The 25,524-nt window shown below is 43.1% G+C and overlaps 1 protein-coding gene across 1 annotated transcript in view; it reads left to right on the forward strand.

Annotated features, from left to right (window-relative positions):
• The window catches only part of Fat3 (FAT atypical cadherin 3), a 574,624-nt gene that overhangs the window by 78,582 nt on the left and 470,518 nt on the right, over positions 1–25,524 (forward strand). The window lies entirely within an intron of this gene.

The raw sequence follows: 25,524 nt of genomic DNA on the forward strand, positions 1-25,524 counted from the left end.
TCTCTTTGTCATTTTGTATACCACTGTCTTCTGACCTTTGGTGTAGAGCTTAGATAGAGTTATTACCTTAGCACCAGGTCCAGATCTACGAAGTTCAGATTCCTCCAGGTGGGTGTCGCTTGGATCTGGCTGCTGTGCTCCACTTCTTTCTGCTGCAGGCATTAAAGTTGAACCTTTTGGGTCTCTCTGGAAAGATGTTCTGCTCCTGAATCAGCTGGGTGGGTCTTGCCTCTAGCCTCTTTGCAGGGAGTTCTGCTGAAGGGTTCTGTGTTGGGCCTGCGTTCTGGGTCTATTCAGGATCCTGAGGACCCCAGGTCATCTCACTGACTCTCCAGGCCTGCACTCTGGGTCTATTCAAAATCTGGAGGACCCCAGGTCGTCTCACTCACTCACTCGCCAGGCCTGCACTCTGGGTCTGTTCAGGAACCTGCGGCCCTCAGTTGTCTAACTCATTCACCAAGCCTGCATTCTGGATTTATTCAGGATCCGGAGGACCCCAGGTCGTCTCATTCACTCACCGGGCCTGCACTCTGGGTCTATTCAGGATCCCGCGGCCCTCAGTCATCTAACTCACTCGCCGGGCCTGCACTCTAGATCTCGTTGCTTGTATATTAAGGAATCCATCTGTCTTAGCTACTGTTCTCTTGTTTTTGAGACAAAATACCCAGCACCCAAAGTAAGGAAGGAAAACTGTATTTAGCCCACAGTTTGGGGAGGTTTCAGTCCATAATCAGCTGGCTCCCAAGTAGCATGCCACAGCAAAGGAGCAACTATTCAAGGTGGCAGAAAACAGCAAAGACAGCAAAACTAAAAAAGATGGGGGTTGGCAAGATAGGTCAGTGGTCTAAAGCACCTGCTTAGGCAAGCTTAAGCAGGCACAGGGGACCCCAATTTGATCCCCAGCACCACATGTCATGCCAGCCCCACCCACAGGTTGGGCCAGTATGGGGGGGGGGACACTAAAAGGTGAAGAAAAGCTTTTTCCTCTTCCTTGTATTGTAAGCAGCCACCTCCCCTCTAGGGTGGGTGTAGCACTCCTACCATCTGGGTGCCTTCATCTTCCACAAGATGAGCAACTTTATAAAGTAGGGACCCTGGCTCCTACTGAGTTAAACTTCTAAACTTCTCACATTGACACAGTGTATCAACCATCACAATCCACCCCTTGTCAACTTGTGTGTGTGTGTGTGTGTGTGTGTGTGTGTGTGTGTGTGTAACTGGATATTGAACTCAGGTCCTTGTGCTTGCCAGGCAAGCACTTATTCTATTGAGCTATCACCCTGCCCCCGGTCAACTTGGCAACCAGACACATCGCTTTAAACCAGTTTCTGGCTGCAATGATATGCTTATTCTCAGCACTTTACAATGTGAGCACTTAAGGATCAGTGTTAAGTCTGTTGACATTATGTTACATTAGAACCATCATAGTCTGTCTCTTGGACCCCCAAAGACGCATGCACATCCTTTTACACAAGAAGCATTTAGTCCCTCTGTAAGAATCACTACTCGTAACAGATTTAGCCTTGCTGAAAAGTCCAAATCCTGCCTCCTTCATAAGGCAAACTCTTAGCTGCACATCCTTGTACACATGAAAGTTAAACACTTCCAACATTCAAATGGCACGAGACACACATTTTCATTCCAAAAGTTACAGACAGGACAACACAAAGGAATGGGTCCAAAGCAGGGCCAAAATCCAGTAGGGTAAACATTAAGCCCTGCAGTTCCACGCGCAGCATCTGAAGCAATCTGTGGCACACTGAGAGCTCCAAAGGGTGAGGCTGGCTCCACACCCCGGCGCTGCAAGGGGTGGTAGCTCCCTTGGCTTCTCTTATGGCCCCACTCTGCTTCTCCTTGCAGCTCTCCTTAGATGATCCATGTTCCTGGCCCTTCCAAATTTCTGTGGTCTCTACTGCACCTCTGGTCTCTCACTCACAGCTTCACACAGTGCTCTCTCAAGGACACACTGCCTGGCCTCCCAGGCCTTCTGAAAGTGAGGTGAAATCCTTCGGAACCCCACAACTCTTGCATTCTGCATGCACTTCAAACCAGTGCTACATGGATGATGCCAGCTGGAGCAGTAGCCAGGCTTTCCTCTCTTGTAGCTTCCTGGATTGCTGGGCTTTCTGAATCCAGTTGTGAGGAACAAATTCTCTACGCTGCTGACATTCTGGAACATACTGCGGCCACAGCCATACTGGAACTTGGTGCTCTGTGGCTTTCTTCTCAGAGCAAAGTCTTTCTCTTTTGCAGTGTTTAAGCCACAAAGGATGGATTCCTTCTGCTTCTTGTGCTGCCCCCAGACCATCTTTTCTATTCTCCTGTTCCTTCTCAGCAAGATCTCCTGAGCTATATCTTTGCAGTCCACAGCTTTGCTAGAACTTCTTTTTAGTCAAACTGACATTTTAAATTATTTACCTGGGTGCTCTGCTCTTGATTCACAACATAAATGTGACAAAAAGTCCCCGACAATAGCCATGCCCCTTTCTCAACATTCAAGTGTCCTGAAATTTCTTCCACCAGATTAGTCCACTACCCTTAATCTCAGTCTCAGGCAAAATGTCTGAACACAAGCAAAATTCAGACAAACTTTCTGCCAAGCCATAACACACATTATCTGGAATCCACCAACCAATGCAGGACTTCTTCCCAGCAGAAACCTCCCCAGCCTGGGCTTAATGATTTTTGGTCTTCTGAGCTTCAAGCAGAATCTCCCACACAGAACATCCTATGGTGTTCAAGCTTTACTCTTTCAGGCAACATCCTAAAACCTTTCCAAACTCTTCCCACAAGCCCTTCCCAAAGGCTCTTGAACCATGTCAGGTATAGTCACAACAACACAACGACCCCACTTCTCTGGCACCACATTATGTTTCTCTTTTTGCTGAGACAAAATACCCCAATCCCAGCATTAAGAGAGGAAAGCTTTATTTAGCTCACAGTTTATAGAGCTCTCAGTTCATTATCAGCTGACTCTGAAGCAGCACAGTGTGTCAGAGAGGCAACTGTCCAAGGTGGCAAAAGATCACAAATGCAACAAGCTTCTTTTCCTCCCTTATGATGTAAGCAGGCCACCCCCACCCCAGAGCAAAGTGGCACAGCACCATGGTGGCACCCTTCTCTTGCACAGGACGAGGATGCTTACAACGTGATGATCCTGGCCCCCTGCTGAGTTAAACCTCTAAACATCTTACATTGATACACTGTATCCACCATTACACTATCTTATACTAAGCTGGAGAACAAGAAAAAATTTTTTTTGCAGAGACAATTATTTAATTATTTAAGGAAAAGTGTAATAGCAGAAACAGCATACTTTATTGACGAAGTTATTAACCCCTCCTCTCCTCTCAATCACAGAAAATAAATATTCCCACTATCGCAACCCTAGCCATCCACTAGCCTCACCCTGTGGTCCTGGTCATCATCACCCAGGGCTGACTCTGTGTGCCAGGTCTTCAGAAGGCATAAGTACTTCTGGGAAGACCTGCAGCAGGCTGCTTAGATGGGCTGAAGGTCCCTAGGTCCCATGTGCATCACTGGAGGACCCAGCTGGCATTGTTCTGGAGACCACGCCAGGTGCCAAGAGTGCTTGTTCCCTTAGGCATAATAAACATATAATGCGATTTGCTTGGGGAATGTGCTGCACAGTTTTGATGAATTAAAATTCTATATCCAAAGTCTGTATCCTGATCTGTTATGTATTCATGTGCTGGGGATCAAATCCAAGGCTGTCCACGACACTGAGCCACATTCCCAACCCCCAAAGCTGTTGTTTTAATGGACATTCCTTGTTGGGAATTGCTGTAGACTGCTGTTATGACTAAATAGTGTGCAGCCCTTTGCCCTTGCAATGCTGTTAGTCTCTGCAGAATGAAGATGAACCTATTGTACCTTCTAGGCCTACATTAATCTGTGCACTAAAATTTAAAGACAAAGCAAAAATATCTTAAAATAAGCTTTAGCCTTTTCCTGATCCCTTCTCCCATGAGACTCCTGACTTAAACTTCCTGAAGGATAACTCTTAGGTATAGATTTTTTGTTCTCCTACTCTGAATAATACTCTATCTGAAGTTATTAGTGCTATCTATAAATAGAGATTGGGACCATTATGGTGACAGCTAGATTTTATTTTCCTTGTGTACAAGCACTAATTATAAAGACAGTTCTCATGGGGGGTTCATGATTTTGTTTCTACTTATCTTTCTTACGTCCCATGATGCTAGGATCTGGTGCTGTTGTCATCTCTATACAGGGTACTTAAATGTGGCCCAATGGAATTCTGCATTTCTAAATAGAAGGGCTTGCCAGAAACTTCAAAAAAGGTTACAAGTGACAAGCTTTCCATAACCTACAGAAAGGCAGGACAATTCCTTCGGCTCATTTTTGTCAGTCGTGGTATGGTTTACCCAGAAGAGAATGAGGAGTTTCAAAAGCTGAAAGTTCCCAGGAAGATCAATTGTAAGATATTATGAGGAACTAAGAGTTTTTGTATCTCTTTTAGACCTTACATTGTTTGATCCTTAGGTGTGGGGAGACAGTTCTTCTTGGCCAAATCAGCAAGCTAGTGAGGAATTTTGAATTTCCACTTTCTGCCTTTCCTACCCTCTGTATTTATTACTGGTATTATTATTGTATTTTTTTAAATCTCCATCTATGTACCTGTCACTAAGGCCAGGACCTGTGACCCCTTACTAAAGGATGATAAGTGAGCATCTAAACTTAGTGAGTCAATTTCAGTTGTACTGTTTTAATTTATCTGAAGCACTCTCAATTTATCTGTATCATCCTTCAGGTTAAATGACAGAATCACAGTCTGTTGGCTCATGAGATATTGGTTGCCTTTAGAGGTTAACTTTCTAAGGTCTTTAAGGAAGGTAAGAAACTTGCTGAAAGATTACTTCTTTGAGGATGCCCCAAAGAAGAACATTACAAGTTCATTTAGATGGGAAGCTTTTTCGTGGTTTGGTAGGTGATTTTGTAAATAAAATCTAAATGGGACACGACTGTCACTGTTCCAGGGCAGCATCTAGTATTTGCTCTGAGACCGTGAGACACCTAAGCCTATCCCTGTCCTTTGTCAAACAAAGTTTGCCAGACCTTGTGCTCTCTTCCTGTTACTTAATATTTTTTAGGACACTGAGTAAGAAATTACAGAAGGAAAGGGTCCTTCTGTAACTCTATACAACTTGATTTCTCCTTTCCCAAAAGAACTTATGTTTTGGAGCATTCAGTGAGGCTAAAAAATAACAATTGAGCTGAGATCACGTGTGTATAGCGGTCTTTATTCAGGGATGCGCTGCCGTCCCGCTCGGCTCTCGTCTACCTTCTGCCTTAATACTGCCATAAAATTCCTGGACTTGAAAACTCTCCATCAGCTTTTCAACTCTGAAGGGGGCTGGAAGGGAAATAGCCACCTATCATAACTAACACTTAAGTCATAATTTAAATTCTACAAATTCTAGGAACTTGCCATCGGGACTCCGTAAATCTTTCCCGTCTTTCTTTTTTTTTTTTTTTTTTAAGAAGGAAAAAAATATGCAAACAGCCTAAAGTGCACTTACAGACCCAGCTGTCTTGTTGTAAGTTCCCAGTGGAGCCCTTGATCCCCAATTACTCTATTTTTCCTTTTTTTGGCAAATTGCTAAGAAACAGTAACTCAATTGATTTAAATGATTTCTATCACAAATAGCCTTTAAGACTAGTAATGGCCTTATTATGCCCAGTCGTAACGATGGCACGTTGCTGCTCGGAATGTATTTTTAGCAGTGCTCATAAAGTACCCAGTTAGACTTCGTTTATTAGCTTTTCCAATTTTCTATTAGCTGATGTTTTCCTGTCTCAAATCATTCTCCTGCCCATTAATACCACAGAACTCACGAGAAATGTGCGATGCAAAGGAATAAACAAAACACTCTTTCAAGTTGGAAAAGGGTGGTTTTGTTCGAATACAGTTCCAGTAATAATGATTCAGTTTTTGTTTTAGTCAGATTTACTTTTCATATTATAATTTGACTATCACTTGATCATTGCTTCAAATTTATTTATTTATTTATTTATTTACTTACTTATTTCTGCGGCACCAGGGATTGAACTCAGGACCCTGCGCTTGTCAGACAGGCGCTTATTCTACTGAGCTTATCTCTCCAGCCCCTATCACTTCAAATTTAGTCATATCAATTTTTCTATTTGCTACCTTCTTACTATGGAAAACCTAGACGTTAAAAAGAAGTACTTTTCCTTAAGATGATGTGATTTAGTGTTTTTTTATGCAGCTCTTGTCTGTAAAATTCATTAGAAGCTATGTCTGGTCTTGGATTAGCAGGTTTCAATTTAGTGTTTCCTTCTCAGTTGAGTCTCCTTCCGTCTGTTTCTGAGCCAATCTATGGCTGCATAAGGCATCTGAATTAATACTTCAGCTTCCGCCTGCTTTACTGGCAAGTGACCGTGTGTATGGTAATTGAGCAATTGTGTGCTTACACAGGTTTACAGAATTTGCATAAGTAACTTTTGGAGCTCTTAATTTTTTGTCTCTAAACAGACTTGAAGAAGCTTTCTGAAGTAGTGTCTTTTGGTTAAAAATAAATCTCGCACTTCATTGACTGACACTGCACCCCCAGGTGCATTTTATTCTCCTTTCTCTAGGCCATATCCTGTCATTTTGGTCCCTTGAAGATTAGGGTGTCTTTCTTACCTCCATATGCGGGAAGGGGCAGGTCACTGGCCGAGCCCTGGCAGGCGTCTTTCCCAGGCAGCCAGGCACAACCTCAGCTCTTCTCAGCTAGAGCTACCGCTTTTCCATCCATTTGGCAAAGAAAAATACTGATATTTAGCCCTGAGGTAACCTACCACAGGTATCTATGACAGAACAAAGTGTGTTTTTTTTTTTCCTGTAATTTTATTGAGAAACAAATAGCAATGAGACAATTTCAACTCAAATTGGTAGGACAGTTTCAATAATTAACATATTGCATACTGTCTTCCTAGTGGGTATTTGTTGTACAAGATGCAGACATGATATCCTACTTACAAACACTATTAGAACAAATCCCTCTTTTCATTGAATTAAGAGATTGCAGCTATATATCTATCCTAACCATTTTGAATACACAGATACAAAATGGTCATTCATCTATATCTCCTTTTTTTCTTTAGTTCCATCATTTAAATATTATAGGTGTGTGAACTCAGCAAAATATTCCAAAAGAGTACAGTAGTCCATAATAGTATTGGGACTTCGGCTTGACTGGCAATGTCAGAAGTTGTTGACCTGAGTCCCCCACAGCTCAACGTAACAACATGGCTTTACTTCTTATACTTCGTTTTTATACTTTTCTGCTGGTTGGTTAAGACTAAGGTAAAGCAAGACCTATGTAACAATAATTGTAGCTTTTGGATCTGATAAGGTCAGTGAAATCCCCTCAGGATTTATGCTGAGACCCTGTGCCTCAGATTATAGATCCTTTGTCAGTGTCAGCTTTGTAGATGAGTCACAGCCATTGCTTGGCCAATTTGCTCTCTGTGACAGCCTGAGAGAATGTCCTTAGGCACACTCTACATCATCGATCACTTTCCTCTTTGGCCCCATCATCTCCTTGATCAGAAAATTTTGGGAAACAACTGAGTTACATGATGTTACAGTACAACTTCTCATATGTCCTGAGTCTTAATTGACCTTGGAAGGCTAGGGCCAAACTGTTGACTTTCCTTGCAGCCCTCCTTTGGTCTGCAAACTTAGGTTGTTAACCCTCCAAAAGAGAAGCTTATTATTATTACCATATAACCTAGGCTGTTGAGCTTAACCTCACTATCTGTCTGAATATCAAACACCTTAGGCATAACATGGAACAGGTATTTTCTATCAATTATTGATATGTTGAACTTTAAGTCCCTACAGAATATGACAAAAAATTAAAACATTTTAAAAATAGGGATAGAGAATTATATAATTCTTATGTTTACACATAAGTCCAGAAATCTAACCATACACAACCTTGTAGCAGGACAGTCCTACAACACTCCTTTTCCTGTCTCCTGCCTTTATTCACTACCCCCCTCTTTTTGAACAGTCATCTATCCGAGAGATAGCATGGCAGCAACTGGCATGTTATGACAAGCAGCCTGTATTCAGAAGACCAGAATGACAGGCACTCCAAGCATGAACCTACTATTACAAATTGTCATCTTCAGTGCAGTTGCTTAGTTCACAGGTGTCTGTATATATAGTTAAGCAGGGTGAGAATCATTCCAATTAACTGCAAGATTCAAAAATCTTCTGAAGATTCTCAGGATCATTGCCTTACCCATGTTTTACATATAACTGTATGGCTTGCCCCTGTCATGTTTCCTAGCTCTTCTCCTTGCTCTCTTTTCATTGTCTAGTCCTCAAGTTCTTGCTTTCCTTTTATTTGTATTATACCTTTCTATTTGTATTTCTTCTTTTGAGTTCTTATACTAGGGAAATTATATGATATTTACACATGTGTGTCTGGTTTATTTCACTTAAGAGTATATCTTGAAGTGGCATCCACTTCAATATAAAGGCTTCGAGTTTATCATTCTTTATGGCTGAGTAATATCCCATTGTATGAAAATACCACATCTTTTTCATCCATTCCTCAGGTGATTAGCATCTTGGTTGTTTCCAAGATTTGGCTATCACAAATTGTGCTGCTATAAACATAGGCACACATATATCACTGTGATATGATGTTTTCAGATCCTCCGGGAAAATTCCCAGTAGAGCAATAGCTGGATTAAATGTGATTTCCAGTCCAAGTTTTCTAAGGGGTCTCCACACTGCTTTCCGTAATAGTTGCACCAGTCTACATTCCCACCAGTGAGAACAAAGTTTTGAATGAAGATCTGATCGGCACTGGAGACTTGTTGTGCTTTAAGCCCCTTTGCAGAGTAGTGACCAGCACTGGTGATATGGTTTTGAGAGTAGCAGTCAGCTCAAATTTTATTGAACATACTGTCCATAGAGACACACAGTCCTTGCAGGACTATGTCTTTTTTTTCTTTTCCTTTCTCTATCATCGTTTCCCACAATGACTTCTTCCTTGTTTGAATCCTGATTCACTGATTTCTAAACTGGACTCTGCCACCTTTGGTAGCCTTTTCTTTGCACTTTAATCCTCCCTCTACCCCCTGGCTTTTGCTCCTACCTCCTTGGGGCCCCCCTTGGTTTGCCAGTTTTTAGAAGCAGCCTGTGATGTCAAGGGGTTGAAGATGCAGAGCCTGCTCACATTGCAGTATCCCAGAGTCCTATGTGGGACTTGGGGACTGCAGGGACAGAGGAGGCCCTGGCAGATGCAGGCAACACTGGGTAGGGTCATGCTGGAGGGGGAGAGTGCTTAGCCAGAGGCCCGAGTGCATTTCAGGGCAGCACAAATTGGGCAAAGAGAAACAAAAGGCTGAGGGGGTAAGAAGCTGGGACTGGGAACCCACGATGCAAATAGGGGTTTGAACCTTGTGTTTCTGATTGATGAAGAGTTCCTGGGATTTTGTGGCCAGAAATCTTGTGCCTTGTGCTGTCCCTTGCCCCAGCTGCCGGTGAGTTCACTGCTTAACCAGTAGTCAGACCTGAATTTATGGGCTCTTTTGCACAGAATTAGCCAGATTATTGAAATTTAGGGCAGCATAACTAAATAAGAGACTGTGTTGTTCAGTCTACCCCTTCACTGTGAGGAGCATGCATAGAACGCCGAGATGTGCTGAAGAAACGACACGCTAGAGCCACGTTTCGCTTTGATGCGTTTATGGTAGTCCTGCTCCATTTGCCCCCAGGAGACATCACTGTGAAGACTGTGTGGAGTCAAGCCAAAGTGAGACTTTGGGGACTTGTTTCTGCCTGCTCTTCCTCCAGGGTTGCGCGTCCTGTGGCAGTGATTAGCCCTGGACACTGGACAGCCGCCAACTCCTCCGAGGCACTGAGGATGGCCCTGAGGGCTAAGTCATGTTGCATAGAATCAGCACACTTGCAAAAGAATTGAGAAGGGCCAGCCAGATAGCTCTGTGGATTAAAACACCTGCTCAGGCAGATGCTGCAGGGATGGGGTTCAATCCCCAGCACCACATGCCGTGTCGGCCCCACCTCCAGGCTATGCTGAAATGCGAATGAGACTGGGTGTGGTGGTGCGGGCCTGTAATCCCAGTGCTGGGGATGCTGAAAACAGGAGGAGTCCGATCTGAGTAGTGAGACCCTGTAGACTCTGTACTAAATATATTAAAAAAAAAAAAAAAAAGGAAAGAAAGAGTTAAGATGTGTTATGTGTATGTGCCAACTACCCGCAGTTAATGTAATCCTTATGTACTGTGAACCGTTATGTATTACCAATATTTTTTTTTAAATTTAAGCAAAAAGAATGCTTTGGTTTCTCTTCAGAGCATATAAATCTTTCACCTAGAATATTTTGAAGAGAAGATGATATTCCTCAAAAACCAATTAAAATTTTCAAAAGTATATGGCTGCAGTAACCAGTACATCCTGATTTACCTAGGATTGTCTCTATTTTAAAATAAGGAGTCCCAGTGTTGCTTACCCGCTCCCCCACCCCCGTGCCAGGGATTGAACTCAGGACCTTTGCTTGCCAGGCAAGTACATATTCTACTGAGCTATCTCCCCAGCCCCCAGTGTTTTAATTTGTATCTCTTGAGCATCCAATAATGTTGATATTTTTGTTTGTTTGTTTGTTTTTATTTAGTACAGGGTCTACAGGGTCTCACTACACAGCTTGGACTTGTAGTGGTCCTCCTGCTTTCAGCCTCCCAAGCACAGGGATTACAGGCATGCTCCACTATGCCCAGTCTCATTCACTGTCTGAGCCCACCCTGGAGGTGGGCCAGCACAGCATGCTGTAGATCAAACCCCAATCCCGATGCCTGCTGAAGAAGGTGCTGTAGTCCGCTGAGCAATCTGGCCAGCCCGTGTTGAACATTTTTTTCAGCATCGTGTTGAATATGCATGATGTTGAAAATATATGGTCATTCAACCTGATGCAGAATATTTTTATTTGCTGTTTACATTTCTTCATCTGAGAAGTGTGCATTCATATCATGTTACTTCCCTGGCACGAGAAACCAAAAGACTAAAAAAGGTCCAAACTGTATACTAGAGGTTGAAAAGTAGGAAAAAGTTGCTCAATAGGAAAGAGGAACCAGGGTTGGGGAGGGGAAAGGGAGGAATGGAAAAGAAAAAACAACCATACAAGAGAGTTATGCTACTAGTTTCTCTTGGTTCATTGGAAAGAAAGGTTTGTGCTAATATAATTCGGAAAACTTTTTATCCCATAGCAAGTATTCTGCGTAACTACTTTGAAGATAACAGTAGGCAATGTATGAACTATTTTTAATCCCTCTGAATTTTGTTTTGAAATTTTCTTTTTTTTAATAAATAAAATGACAAATAAAAGGAATCATAAAATATAAATAATAAAAAATAAGATTTTGTTACCACAGTAAGATGTAAAAACAGCACATTATTCAGTGTGTTGTATCCTAAAATGCATCTCTTACTGTGAATCACTAAGAAGGAAGGTTGAAAACAACATTGCAAAAGAAAGAAGCTCATTAGTTTAGCTATCTGACTCTACTTTAAGATATAATAAATCTATTATTATCTTTTCATGTGAGGTCATCACATAATTCACCTTCCAAACCAGGACATGTTTCAGAAGGAAAAGGGGTGGCTATTAATTATTGCACTATTACAAGCATAAACTAGCTGATCTCCAGCTGAGAAAATATGCTCACTTGGCCCATTTTCTAGAGAAAGAAATATAAACACAAATGTACATGTGTATGAACATATGTCTTCATACATATATGTGTGTAAACATGTATGTGTATGTATCCTATACATGCATACATGAGAGAATTTATTTTTAAAAATTGGCTTTCTTGTTTTTACAAGTTGTCAAAGGTAACCAGTAAGCTAGTGTTGGCTTCGCTTTGTTGTAGACCCAATAAAGTAGCTGGTGAACTCTTAGCAGGAATTTAATTTTGGTCTTACTAGGATCTGAAAAATGTCCAAGTGACACATTCGTCTCTTCCTTTGTGGACACGTCATAGCTGCCATCTTGGGGAAAAAGCTTCGAAAAAACTCAGTCTTTGTTCTTAAAACTTCCAACTAGTAAAATGAAGCCTTCATGCATTATGAAAGTCAGTCTCCTTAATCCTAAACCCACTAATTAAAAGGTTAAGCAGATCTAAAACATACCTTTTCAGCAACATCTAGACACCGGTGTTTGGTGAAGCAACGGAGGACCATAGCGGAGCCAAGTCTTCATGTAAATCTCACCATTTCTGAAGAAAAATGGCCGGTGAACACAGCTCCAAAGGCGCCTCTCACGCTCAGAGTCGTGCGCTGAAGCTGGGCCATCGGTCAGGGTTGTTTTTGCCACTGTTCACCTTCATTATACTCATCACCAGTGAACACAGTGACTGTTCCCATGGCATTGTGGCTCTCTGAAATAATCAGCAGGAAGGTTTTGGCATCTCACTTTGCTGCTTGAGCTAGCTTTTCTATGAGATATAAGCCATGTGTATTTGTTTCATTCAATGTTGCTTTAATATTTTATGAAATGCTTTTATGAAATATTTATACAGAAGATTGTCTCTGGCTGAGTTGTCCTTCTGCGACACTCTGCTTATCCTTTGGGTGCTGCCATAAAAATAACTGTCTAAGCACTCGACAAGTAGCCGTTTCTCTTGCTCCAGGTACGTTCTGAAGGACGTATGAAGTGTGGGAATCAAAGTTGTGATTGTGAAGTGTTGATCCTTACACAGTCCCAGGATTGAGCTTCTGGTCGGCTTTGCCTCACAGTACACTGGAGCACTGTGGCTGGCCACCCCTTCTCAGAACACAAGGGTCTTTGAAGAAAGAAGCAACTTTACAACTTTCCTTACTGCAGAGCGAGGAAGTGATACCCTCACCTCTTCCTCTGTTGACCGCAGGCAACTGGTGCCAACTTCCTTTAGTTTTGCATTATTTTTCTAGTCTGAAAAGAGTTATTATCCAAGTAGAGAAACTATAATTCAGAAGCTTGCTTGCTTGCTTTCTTTCTTTCTTTCTTTCTTTCTTTTCTTTTCTTTTCTTTTCTTTTCTTTTCTTTTTTTCTTTTTTTTTTTTTTTTTTTTTTTGTACTTTTAGGGAAGGGTCTGTAGAGCGTTCAGGGTCTCACTGCTACATCAGACTCATAGTGATCTGCCTGTTTACAGCCTCCCAAGAGCTGGGATGACAGGCATGCCAATAGGCCCAGTCTCTATTGCTGTCTCAGCGTGCCCTGGGAGTAGGGCTGGCACAGCAGGCCCAGGGATTGAGCCCCTGGCCCCTGAGCCTGCATGCAGGTGCTTTAATCCACTGAGCTATTTGGCCATAGAAGTTTTTAATATCCTAAAGGAGAAAACATTGAAAATGTTCACATCATAGTTTGATTATTAACTGGAGTCTTTCTCTTTGAATTTTTTCTGGGAATTTTTAAGTAATGCAAGCTCATTGATTATATGCTTATTATGTGCTCTGTTTCTGTCAGGTGACTTTTTTAATGACAATAAGTTTCCTCTGTTAATGCTTTGTTTATGGTCTACACGGCATTTCATCAAAGAGATGGGTCACATTTACCTTAGTTTAGTCTTCCCTTTTGGAACTTTTGGGTTGTTTCCTAGTTCTCTGCTGTTCTAAGTAATGCTGTACCAAACAGCTTGGCAGATGTGGGTGAATTGTTCTTCTACTTTATTTATTTGATACAGGATCTCACTACACAGCTCAGACTCGTAGTAATTCTCTTGTCTTAGCCTACCCAGTGCTGGGATTACAGGCGGTACTGGGGATTGAACTTGGGTCCTTGTGCTTGCCAGGTAGGTGCTTAGACCACTGAACTATCTCCCTAGCCCAGAAGTGGGTTGTGCTTTTATTTACTTATTTTTGGGAAGGGGGAGGATATTTTAAGGACATATTTCTGACTGCTTTAGAATATTAATTTACAGCTTTTCCTTTGAGTCCTGCCGGTTTGAGTCCTTAGGTTGGCAGGAAAGGCCCTACTCTTTCTCTCTGTATCCCCAGAGATATCCTTGGAGATCTGAACTTCCTGGCCACAGGAAGCTGCTTCTGATGGAGCCATTAACTTGGATGGAGAGGGTGGGACTCTAGAGGGCACCAGTCAGGGGACAACAGCGTCTTGTGTCATCACACCTGGTTGGCGGATGACGAGTCTGGAGCTCAGAGCACTCCTAGAGAGTAAGGCCAGAGTGAGATGACAATTTCACTACCTGGAAGCTCACGGTCCTCTCTGGCAGTAGTCTTGTGTGTGACATGCAAGGAGGATCAGGGGACAAGGAGGACCAGGGGACCTGCATTTACTTCACAATCTCACATCCGTACCTGTTTATGGTCTGGTGCCAGCCAAAGTAGAATCAGAGCTTCCGTCTCTAGTTCTTTTCAGTCTTTCAAAATACCAGCAGTAAATGCAATTTTTGTCTGTGTCAGCCTGATCCTCCGGCTGCCTTTCTGCATAAGCTGTGATGCAACAAGCTTGTACGCACTCCCGGGAGTGTCAACAATCTCGATGTCCTGGCGCGCGATGGAAGAAGGCGGGCGTACCAGTCTGGAATTGCTCCTGTTCCTGCTCTCCCCATGCTAGGGCTTCGCTGCTGGTTTCCAGAACTGATTCTAGTGTCAGGCAGTCATGGCCCCCAAAGCAGCCTTTGTTACTAACTATCAGGGCACCCTGGCTGCTTGGGCTGCCTGCGCCTCCTTCTTCCTCTGTAGCCTGGCTGCGAAGCACCTGCTTTGCGGAGTGGTTTGGGGAACTGCGTAGAGATGTGCTCCCAGCTATCTGAACATCGCTAAGTCTAGAAAAAGTATTCATTACATGCAGTTGTTCCTGTTTTTCTTAGCAAATGGCCCCGGTGATCTTTCTGTCTGTGTCCTCTTGTGTGTGGTTTCAGCACAACAGTGGGTTCCATTCCCCAGCATCTGTGCTGTGACCACACTGGCCAGCATCAGTGTCACCGGCATGGCTGTGGAGACCTGACATGGTCTTATTCATTTGTGCCTATCCTAAGAGTTCACAGGCCAGAATAACACACCTTCACTTGCTACCTAAAGTACCTTTGCTTTTTTAAAATTGTAGTTTGTTTATCCGTTTATTTACTGGGTACAGGGCCTCACTACTCACTTAAGATCTATAGTGATCCTCCTGTCTCAGCTTCCCCAGTGCTGGGATTGTGGGTTTATGCCACCACACCCAGTTTGGGGCCAGCACCGTGCACCCAGGGTTCCAGGCCTGGCATGGCATGTGATACTGGGGATCAAAATCAGGTCCTTGCACTTGCCAGATAGGCGCTTAGACCATTGAGCTATCTTTTTAGCCTAGTGCCTTCACTTTTTGACAGAGCAAAAAGGAAGAAAGATACTCTAGGAAGGAAGAGGCTCCCTCCACTCAGACTTTGACACTGCCAGCCCGGCATCCCTTCAAATATACCCGGATCTCTATTTTTTTATTTTTTATTTTTATTTATTTATTTTTTTGGCTCCAAATGCCTTCAGGGCAGATTTGGCTGGCTTGAGTTGTGGGGATCGAACCACAGCAGCCTGAGCCTGACTGCTTTGTTGAAGCAGCCACTTAAAGAACTGAGCTACGGGGCAGGGCCCCATACCCAGATCTTTAGACCCCAGTTCACATCCATGCTTCATGAGCAGTATGGCTGGCACTGGGGAGCACCCTTTTCATGGGCAAAGGCGAACATGTCATGTCCTGAAGCAAGGTCCCATGGAGACACATCTCTGGCTCCATGCTGTGCTCCAGCTTTCAGGCCCATCCATTCCATTTTGGCCTGTGGGTTCCCAGCCTCTGACGGGTCCGCACTGATCCGCTGGCTTCTGCTGTGTGCTGTTTTGCACAAGCCAGTATAATGTGACATGCCTCATGGTGGCCCGTAAGAGAAAACTGAGATGGGGCGTATTGACTTGTCTTAGTGCTCACTGTGAAACCCTGAACTTTCAGGCTCCCGTAATTAGGAGTCTCCTGATACTTGCTTCCTAGAGCTATCTCGTGTCCTAGCTCCCCACTCTACATTAATATCTTGCTGGAATTCCTATCCAGGAATTGTCCTCCAAAAAGTGGTGACAGCCGTGCAATCCTGTTTAGTCAATGTGTTGTGATTTTTCTCTTCCTGTCTCCAGGAAATTTAGAAGACAAAATTTTATTTACCCAGGTGATGTTGTGAACAGCCGCAAATACACTTTATCGTGAAGGATAGAAGAGGCTTGAAAACTGAGACAGAAAATGTCTAAGCTGCTCTTAAAAAGTTATGACATATGGGGGGGCATCAATTCATAGTCAGTTAAATCACGTCTCATTTTATCTATGAGAAAATGTGAGGCCAGATTAATATTTATTTCACACAAGTTAATTAGCAGTGGTTAATTTAAGGCATAGGGACTAGGCTAGAATTCAGCTCCTCCTTTTATTAGTTATATAACCTTAGACAAGTCCTTTGACCTCTCAAAGCCTTAGCGTCCTTCTCTGTGGGTTGGGGGAAATCACCAGTCTAGTTTTAGAGCTATTTTAAGTCAAATGAGATAAGGTCACCCCTAGTTGGTACCCTTGAAGTACACTTAGTAACTATTATGACAGATTAAGGAGAGAGACAAGAGCATTCCACTTTGAGCTGGGATTCGAAAAGGAAAACATTTTAATTAAACAGGTGCTAGCTGTGGGCGAGGATGTTCCGGGAAGGAAGACATAGAGGCAGAGAATTAAGTGTCTTAATGGGAACATTGGAAGTCATCCAGCGTGACTCTGTTGTGTAAGGTGACCGTAGTACCGCAGGCCAGCTCCGGACAGGCTGTGAGAACCCGGCTGTGGTCAGTCCTGACGTCGGATGTGGAATGTGAACGATGGGCTTGGGAAGCGTGATGGCGGTCATTAGATGGCTTTAGCTGGTGAGCGAATGAGAATGAAAGGGAAGCAGAAATGAGACCGAGAGAGATGAGGTTAGCAGTGGCTAAGGGAGAGCACATGATGGTATGCAAAGGAAAGGCTTTTTTAAATGTATTTAGGACAGGGTGGACAGGGTGTTCAGGGTCTCACTACCTAGATCAGACTGGTAGTGATGCTCCTGTTTTCAGCCTCCCAAGAGCTGGGATTGCAGGTGCGCACCACCATATCCAGTCTCAATCGCTGTCTCAGTGTGCCTGGGGGGTGGGGCTGGCAGAGCATGCCAGGGATCGAACCCCGGCCCCTGTGTCTGTCTAAGCAGATGCTTTAATCTGCTGAGCTGTCTGGCCAGCCTGGAAAGGCTTCTTGAAAGTAGAAGCCTGGAAAGCAGATCTGTAGTGGACGGAAACTTGAAAATGTGTCCAAAAAATGTTGATTTTAGAAAACTTTGCAGAAGCAATAGTTTAAAATGAACAGCAAGCTGAGTGTGATGGGTGTTTGGTTAAACAAATAGTGAAGAATGCTTTCAAAACTGAATAAAGATATGTTAATGATTTTTATTGTATACTGTTGTAAGTGGTGCTATTCATTGGTATAGACAACAAAATTATTGTCAAAATGATTTTAAAGGTATAAAATGCACCGGCCAAATAGCTCAGCGGATTAAAGTGCCTGCAAGCAGGTTCAATCCCCGGGCCTGCCGTGTGGGCTCCACCCCTGGGGGGAGCTGAGATGGTAACTGAGACTGGGCGTGGTGGTAGACACCTATAATCCCAGCTCTTGGGAGGCTGTGAACAGGTGGATCACTATGAGTCTGATCTAGTAGTGAGACCCTGAACACCCTGTAGACCCTTCCCTAAAATACAAAATAAAATAATATATAGGTATAAAATGCTAGTTTGATCCCATTTTAAAATATGTGTATTGAGAAAGCATATGGTTTTATTCATAAAAATGTACAAAGGATATAAACCAAAATGTTAACAATAGTTTTCTTAGGTAGTCCTATCACAGATGGTCTTATTTACTGTAGTAAAACACATACAGCATCAAATTTACCATTTTAAGTCCACAGGTCTATAGTATTAAATATGTTTACTGGGCCCAGGGAGATAACTCAGAGGCATAAGCACCTACCTGACAAGCACAAGGAGCTGAGTTCAATCCCTGACCCTGCATGCTGTCTGGCCTCAACCTGGACCCCCTCCACACCCCCCACCCCTGGCATACCTTTTCTGCCCTAGATTCGGGCTTGGTGGCACAGGCCTATAATCCCAACACTTGATCTCTGCTAGTTTGAGACCAGCCTGGGCACTGTGAGCACACACAAAGTGAGCACAAGGCCAGCCCAAACTGCATAGTGAGACCCTGTCTACACACACACACACACACACACACACACACACACACACTTTATTATGCAGTCATCACAATGATACATCTCTAAAATACAGGTGCCACTTTATTTCCCTTTTTTCTTCAACATTTGTGTTAGCTAAAACATCCACCGTGAAGAGTTGAGGCTAGCTGAGCGCTTATGGCTTACTGAACATTACAAGAGCTTGAAAGGGAAGCAGCTTGCAGGAATAGAGATGACTGATATTTTTCTGTTACCCTGCTGGCATAGCAAGGACTTTTCGTCAGTGTAACTTGGAGCTCCAAGTTGGTGCTAAGCAGTTTTCAAAGCTACTGTGTGTTCAGGCTTCTGCTCTGAATGAGTAACTGCAGCACATGGAGAGATTTGGCATCACCAGGCCCTCCAGCCTGTCCTTCAGGGTGCTCATTGACCCAGACTGGCTAGGCTTATGTATGTCACGTTACATGGACCTACGCAGGTGTCCCTATGTTGGCGTTTTGCTGTCAGTGAGAAAACCTGACTTTGTTTCAGCATCAGTAACATTAGGATTAATTTCCTTTTGCATCTAATTATATTCTTTCCTGTCTTAAGTTCTTTCTAGAAAGATCATTATCATACAACCATGAACAAAAGGCCTCAGCGTACATGCACACGGCCCTGGGCCCCAGCCCCAGAAACAAACAAAAAAAGGCCTCAAAGTAACACATAAACAAGCATTTTTAAAAAGTTCTTTGCAAGAGGAACACTCTGGTGTCTTTGATGCAAAGCAGAGAATTGAGAGCATTTTAGCATTTTTCCCTTATCAGGTGTATTTATTCTACAGTGTGACAGCCAGGTTTCCCTATATGATAAGGAGAAAAAGTAAGTCATAAAAAGGCTCTCTCAGTAAGAAACACATGGTTTCGGTTAGGGCCACTTCTGAACCTTACCTTTTCTCAGCATGTAGGAAATGTCTACTTCGTGGAAGCAGAATTGTGCTGATCAATGCAAGAATGAATAAGACAGCCTGTCGGCCCGTCTGGGGCTCACGGCCCAGTCCTGGGATTGTACTGTAAGCAAATACATATGTAAATATTCTCAAACAAGAGCTGCTGAAATGTGCTATTCGGACACGCACAGCCGTCCCGATGCTTGCTGTGGAGTGCTGGGCAAAGGGAGGCTGGCACTGATGCTTGCAGGGTGGGGAGCATCGATAAAGTAGTACCGCAGAGAAATGTGCTCTCAGCGGGGTGTGCTGCGCAGGCCTGGAGATGGAGGGCATGAGGTGTGGTTAATGTGTGAGCTTCAATTTTCCCAGAGGCAGAGTTGGAAGAATTGAATACAGCTCATTTATTAGGAGCTGGACCCAGGAAGAGTCTAAGACTTTTAGCAGGGGCTGAAGGAAGTGGAGCATACAAAGTAAAGAGGCCAGGGAAGGATTTGTCATTAAACTACTGACCACCGTGGGAAAGAAGATCTCAGGGCTTCTGGGGGGCGCTGATAAAACAGTTTTTAGTATAGGGAAGGTTTAACCCTGCCTAGAAGTCACAGTACCCCCATCATCTGACCGTCTCCAGGAAGATTCACTTAGACCAGCGCTGGCAAACAGAGACCAATGACCAAACCCCAGATGCACTTATTTATTGCTGAGTACCAAACCTGCCATTAAACTTGATTACTGAAGTTTCATCTTCAAAACAAACAAACCAACCCAACTCATTCATAAAGTTCTTTTATCTTACAAAGCACAGTCCCGCACATGCCACAGGTTCACCACCACTGACAGAGCCTTCTGGTTTGCACTGGATAGAGAGTGTGCACTCCTCTGGCTAGAATGAAGAGCTCTCAGGCAGCAGGTCGTGTGTGTCAGTCGCAGTTACAGCCTTTATCCCATAGTGGAAAGGGACTAGCATGTGGAGATGCACCTCGGTTATCAAAGAGTAGAGCTGTCAAGCAAAGACATTGAGAAGGGCACAGGGATAAAATAGAAATGTATGCATTGTCTGGGAGGCTGATGGGAGGGAGAGTTTAAAAAAAGAGGGAAAATAGAAAGAAAGGCAGACTTTTATCAAACAGTACTAATAACTGCTTGAAAGCCCCAAACTTTCCAAGTATGCATCAACCTGAGGGTGTCAAGGAGCAGGCTTGCCTCTGCCGTTGGACCCTGATTCCTGCTGCGCTATCAGCTGGCTGTTCGCCGTCAGGCCCCTCCCTCGCCATCTCTGGGTCTCCAGTTCCTGTTGTGTAAAACGAGGCAGTTGTTTCTGATCTCTTTAGAACTAAGATCCAATTTGTAGGAATGTAAAGATAGGGTATGACTCCTACGTCACTACTTATCATGCTGTTAGGTTCACAAGTGTATTGCATGTTAAACAGAGAAGTAATCTAATTTCACAGTTAAATCAAGTGCTAATTTAAATCACTTTTGAAATTAAAATGGTAATGGAATACATTTGCTGGGTCTAATAAACGAGTTGAAGCCCTCCTCCCCCTCTCACCTGCCCTCTCAGTGCTCCAAAGTACACGTTCTCTGTCTGCTCCTTGATTTTCCACCTCGTTGTAGACTCTGGAACAGTTTTTATTTAGTGTGGGTTTACTTTTATCTATGGCTGTTTGGGCAGCAGAAATTATATCCATTTGCCTGACAGAGAGTTTTACACGAAGCATGTGTTTGAAAGATTAATATAAGCAGTCGCTTCTGGAACAATTTCATCTTGCTTTCCGCTGTAATGAAAAATGAATAATCAAAAGCAGTAAATTGTATCTGGAAGATAATAAATACTTCCTACGGCATTTTAGCACTTGCAGTGAGTTATAGCTGACCCCCCGAATCAGGAGGGGTGAGCGGGATCAAGTGAGACTTCCCAGTGTGTGCCGGGCCATGATATCCCTCCTCCGCTGCTTGATTTATTTCGTTGCTCCATCTCAGAACCCAGAAAATCTGCTGTCTGCCTGGCTGATTTAAAACTAAAAATGGCTTCTCTTGCCAATTAGAGGAGTGAATATTTATTCCTGTAAAACAGCCTTTTTCTCTTCCGTCGCTTGATCAGGGTAGAGGACACAGGTGAGAAAGTGAGAAGGTAACGTGTAAACGAAAGGATATAGATTAATTTTAGGTTCAGCCACTCTATGAAGAGAAGTTCCCAGGGTTCCGTTTACTCCAACCCCTTCAACTTCTTGCCCACAGGAGCCACCAGACTAAACTACCCACTTTCATACCCAGGGTTTACTCTAGGAAAGTTATGAAAATGACTCCATTTTTCTAAGGAGGTATTTTGTGAGGTATTAACCCATAAAAATATATGGTTGGGAGTTTTTTAGGTGTAAAACTTAGCAAAGAGATTTAAGTACATATGGTGTACAAACTGATAAATAATAATGTGATAATTAATTACATAAGCACACAAACATCTAAATAAACCAGTCAATATATACAATTTATTTATTACTTTGAATAAACTTAAAAATTACTTGGCAAAGGTAGACATAAGGGTCTTGTCAAAGCAGCAGTTGGACCCAGGAGGCAGCAGCAGTTTCCTGCAGAGCTGACGGTGAAGACAATCAAGGCACTCGAGTCAGGCGCCCCTGCCTCCTGACTGTGCCTGTGTGCCGCACGTTTGCCTATGCTTGCATCTGCCCACCACTCTGGTGCCCAAGAACATCGTGTTTTTACACCATCAAAATGGAAAATAGAATGTCTCTTCCTCTGGTGAGTCCCCACAGGGAACTGTCTAGTTTGTGTGGTAAAAAGCCCTTCCTACTGCATCTCTGATGATTTAGTGTTCAGGTTTTCCATGCTGCCTATTAGTTAAGGTATTTGAGTTGAGGCGCTTAACCTTACCAACCTCAGCACCCTATAAAACAGAGATAAAACTACCCTTGTTATTCTAAACTTTTTTTTTTTCAGTACTGGGGATTGAACACTGGACCTTGAGCTTGCCAGGCAGGCACTTGTGCCATTGAGCTATATCCCCGTCCCTCTAAACTTGTTTTTCATAACACCGGAAACAGTGTGTGATATATGTAAACTCTCTGGAAACTTGTTGAAGCACAAATGAGGAGTGGTTGGCTAGCTCACCTGCCAAGCGTTTGCTTCTCCTACTTGTCTCTTCTGATGCTGTTGAAGTATAAATGCAAGTACTTAAAAGATTTAATCAGGAAATATTTCATGTTGCATACCTTTGTGCAAGTTTATGTTTTCAAACCTAGAAGTGTTTTGAAATCTTCTAAATAAGTGAGTGAAAAATCTAGTCAGAAAATCAGTGCTTTGACAAAGGTGAGACTCTTTCTAGTTTGTTGTTCCTAAAAGTAAGCTTTCCTGATTTGGGGCAGCTGTCAGGGAGCAGAGATGGGGTGTCAGTGTGTGCTACGTTGTGGTGTCAAATCTTTGCAGAGCTATTGGGTGAAGTCCTGGCATATATGGACTCTTCTAACAGCTCAGCTTGTTTTTTAAATATATTTTTATAGAAATGTTCAGGTTGTCCTGGACTCCTCTGAACTGTTGCCAGGATGTGATTTAAGCCCTTGACTTGGCCATGAGAACAGAAGTGAAAAACCAAAGATGAATAGCCATGTGGTCTCTTACACAGGAGAATTATCCAGTTAATTTTTCAAGTCGCCAAGGCCAGTCTTGCAGGAAGCATGTATTATATTTTTGTCTTAAACATGACATTTTGAGATATTTCCTGAAGAGCTTTTTGAAAGACACAGATCCCTTTTGTGTAGAAAGACGGTTATTTCTCAATAAATTCTTTACTTTTTTTGGGGGGGGGGAACTGGGGATTGAACTCAGGCCCTTGTGCTTACCAGACAAGTGCTTATTCTACTGAGCCATCTCCCCAGCCCCAAATTCTTTACTTTGAATCAGTTGTTCCAAAGGGCCTTGCTGTTGTGTTGAAATTTGGAGGAGGAGGAGTCAGGAGGAAGAAGGAAGAGGTGGAAGCAAAAGAAATGAAGAAAAAGGAGAACACAATAGTGTCCCTTGAATTGTCTATTCTGTTACCACCGATATCATGATTTTGTAGGGGTTTTTTGGAGGGGGTATTTTAGGGAAGGGTCTACAAGGTGTACAGAATCTCACTACTAGATCGGACTTGTAGTGATCCTCCTGTTTACAGCCTCCCAAGAGCTGGGATTACAGGCGTGCACCACCACGCCAAGTCTCAGTTGCAGTCTCAGCGCGCCCCAGGGGCGAAGCCCTGGCGCTTTAATCCGCTGAACTATTTGGCCGGCCCACCGATTTTATATTTTGATACTCTGCTCAAACACTTAAAAGATGGCAGGGGTGTTACAAGTGAGAGGAACCCAGTTTTTTTTTTTTTTTCCCCGAGGTTCCTTTCTGTGCCTGATGTAGCTTCCAAGTGACAGTGACAGCCTGAATTTCTGTTCAAAGCCTGACGTTTTTATCAGCTGGTTCGATATCTCCACTCATATCTGTACAAATAAGATTGTGTGAATGACATAGAGAAGCGCGGCTAGCTGTCAATTTGGATATGGAGCGGCCGTTGTCGTTCTTTGCTCCTCGTCCCGTCCGCGGGGACTCGTTCAGCGTGTTCCCTGTCCGCGGTGACACCGCCCATCGGGAGTCACGCGGTCCACTCACCGCATTCGTTGAGAAGAGTGCTCTCTTGGAGCTTAAGTCAAACAATTAGGAACTGAAAGCTCCAAACTTGAAACTAGGTCTCTTTTCTACTGCCCGTTAATTTTTACTGTCCTCATCTGTTTTTGCTCAACAGTTGTGCAAGTACAAGGTGGAATTTACAGTATGGACTATCTGTTGGTTCAAAGTCTTGAGCTAGTATCCTCTACAGAATACTATTGAGAAATGCGATAAATTAAGAAATAAAAACTATATCATGGCAAAGAATTAAACCTAGAATTGTTACACTCCATTTGTTTATTTATTTGTTTAGCCCATTTCACATGTAGAGGGAAAATATCTACCAACCTCCCAAGAAGAAATATATGTTAAGCATGTTAAAATAATAAAAAATATAGTTCATGTTATTTTCACGGAGCACATGGATTTTTAAGAATGGATGACTAAGATAAACATGCTCAGTACCTCAGATTGAGACAGTCTGAGTTGTACATTCTTTTCTTTCTCAAATATATGTAAAAAGGAAATAGGAAAAACGCAAATTTGGAATGTGATGGCTACACCTTTTGTTGACTGCTGTCTTAGAAGGCAAAACTTTTGTTTTGATGGCAGAGGAAGCAGTTGAAATGCCCCAATTTGTTAAAGGCCCTAACTTGCAATACTTCAGAATATGACTGTATTTGGCGGGAGGGTCTTTAGAGAGCTAATTAAGTTAATGAGACCATTAGGGGCCTGAATCCAGTATGACAAGCAGCCTTCTAAAAGAGGAAAAATTGGGCTCAATACAGAAGACAACACACACTCGTAAGGACGAGACGGCCAAAATGAGGCCACCAAAGAAGCTGACTATGGTGACACTTTGATCCTGGTCTTCTGAAACTCAGAGAAAATAAAATAAGCTGTTCAAGGCCCCCAGTCTGCAGCACTTATGGGGGAAGTCTGAGAAAAAACTAATACCCTGTTTGAGGTCAGTAAGTAGTTCTCCAACCTTGTTGTGTTTCAGAATTCCTTTAAAATTTTTTCCATCAGTAGCTCTGCTCAGGGCAGCATCCCATAGAAGAAAAGGAATCTCAGGAGATGCTGTTTTTCAAAGCTCTCTAGGAGATTCTGATGCAGTCTAGCTTGAGAACCCTTACTTTACATGAATGAGTTCCCAGCTATACCTTTTCACAGAGGGAAAACTGATGCTGCTCTTGATGGGGAAAAACAGCAAGAGGATGAAGAAATAAAGATAAATGAAGATAGGAGAGGAAGGGGGCTGGAGAGATAGCTAGGGCAGCATAAATGACTGGCATGCCCAAGGACCCTGGTTCAATCCCTGGTACCGCATGCTGTACCAGGCCCAGAACCAGACAGGGTGGTGCCCACCTGTAAGCCCAGCACTGGGGAGCCTCAAACAGGAGGATCACTATGAGTCAGAGCTTCTTGGTGGGACCCTGTACCAAATAAATAAATAAATATTAAAAAGAAATAAAAGGTAAGAAGAAAGCTGAGGGTTTTTGTTTGGTTGAACCCTCTCTCCAGGTGGGAGGAAACGAACTGTTTGACTACCTTATTTATACATTTAACAAAGTTAGCATCACAACACAGGGTTGCCTAGTGACTAATGGCTGCAATTGTCTCAGGAAAGTTATTGGTTTTTTTTT

The sequence above is a fragment of the Octodon degus genome, unplaced genomic scaffold (genome assembly GCF_000260255.1).
Source record: "Octodon degus isolate 3935 unplaced genomic scaffold, OctDeg1.0 scaffold00209, whole genome shotgun sequence".
Classification (NCBI taxonomy): Eukaryota; Metazoa; Chordata; class Mammalia; order Rodentia; family Octodontidae; genus Octodon; species Octodon degus.